Source organism: Lolium rigidum, chromosome 2 (assembly GCF_022539505.1).
Source record: "Lolium rigidum isolate FL_2022 chromosome 2, APGP_CSIRO_Lrig_0.1, whole genome shotgun sequence".
NCBI classification, from domain to species: Eukaryota; Viridiplantae; Streptophyta; class Magnoliopsida; order Poales; family Poaceae; genus Lolium; species Lolium rigidum.
The window spans coordinates 158,698,410-158,707,168 of NC_061509.1; positions in this window are offsets into that span (position 1 = coordinate 158,698,410).

An 8,759-nucleotide genomic window follows, 5' to 3' on the forward strand; every position below is an offset into this window, starting at 1 on the left:
TCATCATCATTATCCACCTGCTCAGTGGAAGCCACACTGCTTTTCGGGTGTTGTTGAGATTGCAGCGGGACGATAGCATTGAGCAATGCAGGATCTACAGCCTGCCCCTGAGCCACCTGAGATGTAAGTACTTGGGTTACCATGGTTAATTGGGCTTTCATGGTGCTAAAACGCTCCTCTAAGGACGCTATGCGGTCTGTTTCCCTTGCCTTTCTCCTCTCATGGCTTTTATCAGGAAATCTCTTACTTTCCGCATGAAAGCCATACTTCCACGGAACGGAGCCTTCTGTGCCTCCTGTTCGTCCGCCGTGTTCTTTGTTCCCAAGGGCGCGTGTCAGCTCATCGTTCTCTCTTTCGGGCTGGAACCTCCCAAGATCCTTTTTTTGTCATCTAACAAAACTGTCGGTGGCATAAGGACGTGTGGGTAACCTTTAGTCCCGGCTGGTGGGTACAACCGGGACTAAAGATGTTGGCAGGATAAGAACGCATGGGTGGACGCACTGCTCGATGAGATAAAGCATGTAGCGCACGACACCCTGTCGAAGGAACAAGACAAAGTAGAAGAGGTGCCGTTCCTATAAAAGGAGCATCGATACACCTTGCCAAGCAGATCAACAAGCCAAGCAGAGTTTCATTCCCATGGATGAAGGGAAGGGTTGGGAAATCTCCCGTGGCGCAGCTTCTCGAAGATGTTGTTGGTGCACACGCCCTACGGCATCTTCGGAAGCTGCTCCTCGGAATTTTTCCCTGCAAGCCCCTGAACGACTACATCTCCTCTAACAGTGTTGGGGAAAGGGTTGGGAAATCTCCCGTGGTGCAGTTTCTCGAAGATGTCGTTGGTGCACACGCCCTACGGCATCTTCAGAAACTGCGCCTTGGAATTTTTCCCTGCAAGCCCCTGAACGACTACATCTCCTCTAACAGTGTTGGGGAAAGGGTTGGGAAATCTCCCGTGGCGCATCTCCACTTTTAATATCTTACATACAGTTAAATGATTACACAAAAATAAATGGGAAATTGATTGCCATGTTGAGATACTCATTTGTGCCATGAACATTCTTCAATTAACTTGATGATGGAGCATCTTCATCATTTAATCTTCTTCGGCCGTAACCATGGAGCATCTTCGTCATTTAACTTGATGCTTGGATCAATGTTCACTCTGAAGGGTGGAATTTCATCAAACTTATTATAATCTTCTGACATGTCTGTCTTGTCCTCCACTCCCACGATGTTTCTTTTTCCAGAAAGAACTATGTGGCGCTTTAGCTCATCGTTTGATGTATTTGTTTCCTTATGTTTCCTTTTTCTTGGTTTGGTAGACATATCCTTCACATAGAAAACCTGGGCCACATCCTTGGCTAGGACGAATGGTTCGTCTTTATACCCAAGATTGTTGAGATCCACTTGTTGTCATTCCATACAACTTGTCTACCTGAACCCCACCTCCTGTTTTGTTGACCCATTTGCACCTAAACAAAGGGACCTTAAAAGAAGGTCCATAGTCAAGTTCCCATATATCCTCTATGTAACCATAATATGTGTCATTTGGGCCTTCATTCATTATTGCATCAAATCGGACACCACTGTTTTGGTTGGTGCTCTTTTTATCTTGGGTGATCGTGTAAAATGTATTCCCATTTATCTCGTACCCTTGAAAAGTAACTACAGTCGAAGATGGTGTCTGGGCCAACAAGTACAGTTGATGTTCAATATCTTTGTTATTCAGGAGATGTTTTTGCAACCAACCGCCGAAAGTCGACATGTGTTCACGTCTAATCCAATCGTTTGACTGCCCTGGGTTCTGGGAGCGTAGAAAGTTCTTGTGGTCACCGATATATGGAGCCACCAAGGTGGAACTTTGTAGAACTGTGTAGTGTGCTTGAGTCAAAGAAATCCCGTCCCTACATATCATTGATTTCCTTCCTAGCGTGCCTTTTCCACTTAGTCTCCCTTCATGCCGCGATTCAGGAACACCAATCGGCTTAAGGTCGGGAATAAAGTCAACACGGAATTCAATGACCTCCTCTCGTTCCATAGCCTTTGGAGATGCTTCCTTACGGCCTAGCACGGTTATGAACATATTTCTTTAAGACTCCCATGAACCTCTCGAAGGGGAACATATTGTGTAGAAACACGGGACCGAGAATGGAAATCTCATCGACCGGGTGAACGAGGAGATGTGTCATAATATTGAAGAAGGATGGTGGGAACACCAGCTCAAAACTAACGAGACATTGGACCACATCATTCTGCAACCTCGGTAGAATTTCTGGATTTATTACCTTCGAGAAATTGCATTGAGGAATGCACATAGCTTCACAATGGGCGATCGAACATTTTCCGGTAGAAGCCCCCTCAATGCAATCGGAAGCAAGCTGTGTCATTATCACGTGACAGGTCATGAGACTTCGGGTTACGGAATGTTTTCTTCTCCATATTTATTATTACCTTTATATTGGAGGAGAAGCCGGACGGGACCTTGATCTTGCTCAGACATTCAAAAAATATTTCCTTCTCTGCTTTTGTAAGAGCGTAGCTGGAGTAATGACGTCCTTTAAATCTCTCATGCAGTTTCTTGGGGTCTTTCCTACGTTGCTGGTCCTCCCGTCCTTCTGGTGTATCTTTTGTCTTCCCGTACACGCCCAGAAAGCCTAGCAGGTTCACGCAAAGATTCTTCGTCACGTGCATCACATCGATTGAAGAGCGGACCTCTAAGACTTCCCAATAGGGTAGATCCAAAAATATAGATTTCTTCTTCCACATGGGCGCGTATCCGGCATCGTCATTCGGAACAGACCGTCCGCCAGGACCCTTTCCAAATATTACATCTAGATCCTTGACCATACCAAATATATCAACACCATCACGATGGGGAGGCTTCCTCCGGTGATCGACCTCACCGTTGTAATGCTTGACTTTCTTTCTTACGGGATGGGTAGTCCTAAGAAATCGACGATGCCCCAGGTACACGACTTTCTTACATTTTTCCAAATAATCACCTTCGAGCTCATGTAAACAGTGCGTGCATGCATTGTATCCCTTGTTTGACTGTCACTGAAATGTTACCAAGAGCAGGCCAGTCATTGATGGTTCTGACAGCAGCGCTCTTAGGTCAAATTCCTCCTGCTTGTGCTTGTCCCACACACGTACACCTGCTAGGGACCACATCTGTAGAAGTTCTTCGACTAATGGCTTCAGGTACACATCAATGTCGTTCCCGGGTTGCTTCGGGCCTTGTATGAGCACTGGCATCATAATGAACTTCCGCTTCATGCACAACCAAGGAGGAAGGTTATTGTGGGTGACTCGGCATACCACTGCATGGTGTAGTATGCAAGTCTGATATAACACCAATGAAACACCGTTCCACTAGTATTATATCGCTCAGAGTGGTACAACAGAAACATATGCGGGTCCAAGGCATGTATATAGAATTACATACAGACTCTGTTACATAAGATCAGCATGACCTCCTACTTTACAATGAGGTAAATCTGTAAATAAACTCCAGAAGAACGACTCGTAGTCTAATCTTATCACGAACTCTATTTGTAGAGTATTTGACTAGCTATAGGGGCTATGAATAGATTCTAGCTAAATAGGAGCTAGGTTTAGGAAGCTAGTTCCTTTCTATTGCTAATCTAGGTTTTCTCCTTGTTGGATGTGGTATCGACTCCTACGACGAGGTCCTGTCTCTTGAAGTAGTTGTTGACTCTTCGGCCTTCGAGTTGCACTTGTAGATCCTCCTTCGATGCCTCCATATCTAAGCGGGGATTTAAGAGTGGGATGAGTACGAGCGTACTCAACAAGTTCATTATAGGAAAGAGGTGTTTAATGCACTAGCTACGACATTAGACCAGAAAGTCTAATACCAATGCAAGTTTTCATAACCATTTCTTCAAAAGGTTGCTTTTATTCAGAAGAACTATGTCCGTCAGCCTTCACCGGTTTACTAGAACTTCATGGAGTTCCTTTCCGGCAGCGTTCGCAGTTCCAAACCCGAAACAGGGAGTGACAGGTCACGATTCATTACACTCTGCAGAGGTGTGTTGCTTTGCCCATAAGAGATCTTAACCTTGGTGCCAACCGATTCTAGTTCTCGTCTGATGGCGTGTATTTCACACGTTCGTTGGGCAACCCCAAGAGGAAGGTATGATGCGCACAGCAGCAAGTTTTCCCTCAGAAAGAAACCAAGGTTTATCGAACCAGGAGGAGCCAAGAAGCACGTTGAAGGTTGATGGCGGCGGGATGTAGTGCGGCGCAACACCGGAGATTCCGGCGCCAACGTGGAACCTGCACAACACAACCAAAGTACTTTGCCCCAACGAAACAGTGAGGTTGTCAATCTCACCGGCTTGCTGTAACAAAGGATTAACCGTATTGTGTGGAAGATGATTGTTTGCAAGAAAACAGTAAAACAAGTATTGCGGCAGATTTGTATTTCAGTATAAAAGAATGGACCGGGGTCCACGAGTTCACTAGAGGTGTCTCTCCCATAAGATAAAAGCATGTTGGGTGAACAAATTACAGTCGGGCAATTGAAAAATAGAGAGGGCATAACAATGCACATACATGACGTGATAAGTATAGTGAGATTTAATTGGGCATTACGACAAAGTACATAGACCGCCATCCAACTGCATCTATGCCTAAAAAGTCCACATTCAGGTTATCGTCCGAACCCCTTCCAGTATTAAGTTGCAAAGCAACAGACAATTGCATTAAGTATGGTGCGTAATGTAATCAACAACTACATCCTCGGACATAGCGCCAATGTTTTATCCCTAGTGGCAACAACACAACACAACCTTAGAACTTTACATCACTCGTCCCGGTGTCAATGCGAGGCATGAACCCACTATCGAGCATAAATACTCCCTCTTGGAGTTAAAAGCAAAAACTTGGCCAGAGCCTCTACTAGTAACGGAGAGCATGCAAGATCATAAACAACACATATGTAATAACTTGATAATTAACATGACATGGTATTCTCTATCCATCGGATCCCGACAAACACAACATAGAGTATTACGGATAGATGATCTTGATCATGTTAGGCAGCTCACAAGATCCAACAATGAAGCACAATGAGGAGAAGACAACCATCTAGCTACTGCTATGGACCCATAGTCCAGGGGTGAACTACTCACTCATCACTCCGGAGGCGACCATGGCGGTGTAGAGTCCTCCGGGAGATGAATCCCCTCTCCGGCGAGGGTGCCGGAGGAGATCTCCGAATCCCCGAGATGGGATCGGCGGCGGCGGCGTCTCGGTAAGGTTTTCCGTATCGTGGTTTTCGCATCGGGGGTTTCGCGACGGAGGATTTAAGTAGGCGGAAGGGCAGAGTCGGGGGCCGACGAGGGGCCCACACCATAGGCGGCGCGGGCCCCCCTGGCCGTGCCGCCATGTGGTGTCGCCACCTCGTGGCCCCACTTCGTATGTTCTTCGGTCTTCCGGAAGCTCCGTGGAAAAATAGGCCCACGGGTCTTCGTTTCGTCCAATTCCGAGAATATTTCGTTACTAGGATTTCGAAACCAAAAACAGCGAGAAAACGGAAGCTGGCACTTCGGCATCTTGTTAATAGGTTAGTTCCGGAAAATGCACGAATATGACATAAAGTGTGCATAAAACATGTAGGTATCATCAATAATATGGCATAGAACATAAGAAATTATCGATACGTCGGAGACGTATCAAGCATCCCAAGCTTAGTTCTGCTCGTCCCGAGCGGAGTAAAACGATAACAAAGATAATTTCGAAGTGATATGCCATCATAACCTTGATCATACTATTTGTAAACATATGTAGTGGATGCAGCGATCAAAACAATGGTAATGACATGAGTAAACAAGTGAATCATAAAGCAAAGACTTTTCATGAATAGTACTGCAAGACAAGTATTAATAAGTCTTGCATAAGAATTAACTCATAAAGCAATAAATCAAAGTAAAGGCATTGAAGCAACACAAAGGAAGATTAAGTTTCAGCGGTTGCTTTCAACTTGTAACATGTATATCTCATGGATAATTGTCAACATAGAGTAATATAACAAGTACAATATGCAAATATGTAGGAATCAATGCACAGTTCACACAAGTGTTTGCTTCTTGAGGTGGAGAGAAATAGGTGAACTGACTCAACATAAAAGTAAAGAGAATGGTCCTTCAAAGAGGAAAGCATCGATTGCTATATTTGTGCTAGAGCTTTTATTTTGAAAACATGAAACAATTTTGTCAACGGTAGTAATAAAGCATATGAGTTATGTACATTATATCTTACAAGTTGCAAGTCTCATGCATAGTATACTAATAGTGCCCGCACCTTGTCCTAATTAACTTGGACTACCGGATCTTTGCAATGCACATGTTTTGACCAAGTGTCACAATGGGGTACCTCCATGCCGCCTGTACAAAGGTCTAAGGAGAAAGCTCGCATTTTGGATTTCTCGCTTTTGATTATTCTCAACTTAGACATCCATACCGGGACAACATGGACAACGAGATAATGGACTCCTCTTTAATGCATAAGCATGTGGCAACAATTATTATTCTCATATGAGATTGAGGATATATGTCCAAACTGAAACTTCCACCATGAATCATGGCTTTAGTTAGCGGCCCAAAGTTCTTCTCTAACAATATGCATGCTCCAACCATGAAGGTGGTAGATCTCTCTTGCTTCGGACAAGACGGACATGCATAGCAACTCACATGATATCCAACAAAGAATAGTTGATGGCGTCCCCGAAACATGGTTATCGCACAACAAGCAACTTAATAAGAGATAAAGTGCATAAGTACATATTCAATACCACAATAGTTTTTAAGCTATTTGTCCCATGAGCTATATATTGCAAAGGTGAATGATGGAATTTTAAAGGTAGCACTCAAGCAATTTACTTTGGAATGGCGGATAAATACCATGTAGTAGGTAGGTATGGTGGACACAAATGGCATAGTGGTTGGCTCAAGTATTTTGGATGCATGAGAAGTATTCCCTCTCGATACAAGGTTTAGGCTAGCAAGGTTATTTGAAACAAACACAAGGATGAACGGTACAGCAAAACTCACATAAAAGACATATGGTAAACATTATAAGACTCCATACCGTCTTCCTTGTTGTTCAAAACTCAATACTAGATGTTATCTAGACTTTAGAGAAACCAAATATGCAAACCAAATTAGCAAGCTCTAAGTATTTCTTCATTAATGGGTGCAAAGTATATGATGCAAGAGCTTAAACATGAGCACAACAATTGCCAAGTATCAAATTATCCAAGACATTTTAGAGTTACTACATGTAGCATTTTCCAATTCCAACCATATAACAATTTAACGAAGATGAAACTTCGCCATGAATACTATGAGTAGAGCCTAAGGACATATTTGTCCATATGCTACAGCGGAGCGTGTCTCTCTCCCATAAAGTGAATGCTAGGATCCATTTTATTCAAACAAAACAAAAAACAAAAACAAACCGACGCTCCAAGCAAAGTGCATAAGATGTGACGGAATAAAAATATAGTTTCGGGGGAGGAACTGATAATGTTGTCGATGAAGAAGGGGATGCCTTGGGCATCCCCAAGCTTAGGCAGCTTGAGTCTTCTTAAAATATGCAGGGGTGAACCACCGGGGCATCCCCAAGCTTAGAGCTTTCACTCTCCTTGATCATATTGCATCATACTCCTCTCTTGATCCTTGAAAACTTCCTCCACACCAAACTCGAAACAACTCATTAGAGGGTTAGTGCATAATAAAAATTCACATGTTCAGAGGTGACACAATCATTCTTAACACTTCTGGACATTGCATAAAGCTACTTGGACATTAATGGATCAAAGAAATTCATCCAACATAGCAAAAGAGGCAATGCGAAATAAAAGACAGAATCTGTCAAAACAGAGCAGTCCGTAAAGATGGATTTTATTAGGCCACCAGACTTGCTCAAACGAAAATGCTCAAATTGAATGAAAGTTGCGTACATATCTGAGGATCATGCTCGTAAATTGGCTTAATTTTCTGAGCTACCTACAAGGAGATAGACCCAGATTCGTGACAGCAAAGAAATCTGGAACTGCGCAGTAATCCAAATCTAGTACTTACTTTTCTATCAAAGACTTTACTTGGCACAACAAAACATAAAACTAAGATAAGGAGAGGTTGCTACAGTAGTAAACAACTTCCAAGACACAAATATAAAACAAAAATACTGTAGTAAAAACATGGGTTGTCTCCCATAAGCGCTTTTCTTTAACGCCTTTCGGCTAGGCGCAGAAAGTGTAAATCAAGTAACATCAAGAGATGAAGCATCAACATCATAATTTGTTCTAATAATAGAATCATAAGGTACCTTCATTCTCTTTCTAGGGAAGTGTTCCATACCTTTCTTGAGAGGAAATTGATATTTAATATTACCTTCCTTCATATCAATAGTAGCACCAGACGGTTCGAAGAAAAGGTCTTCCCAATATAATGGGGCAAGATGCATTGCATTCAATATCCAAGACAACAAAATCAACGGGGACAAGGTTATTGTTAACCATAATATGAACATTGTCAACTCTCCCCAAAGGTTTCTTTTTAGCATTATTAGCGAGATTAACATCCAAATAACAATTCTTCAATGGTGGCAAGTCAAGCATATCATAGACTTTCTTAGGCATAACAGAAATACTTGCACCAAGATCACATAAAGCATTACAATCAAAATCCTTGACTCTCATTTTAATGATGGGCTCCCAACCATCCTCTAGCTTT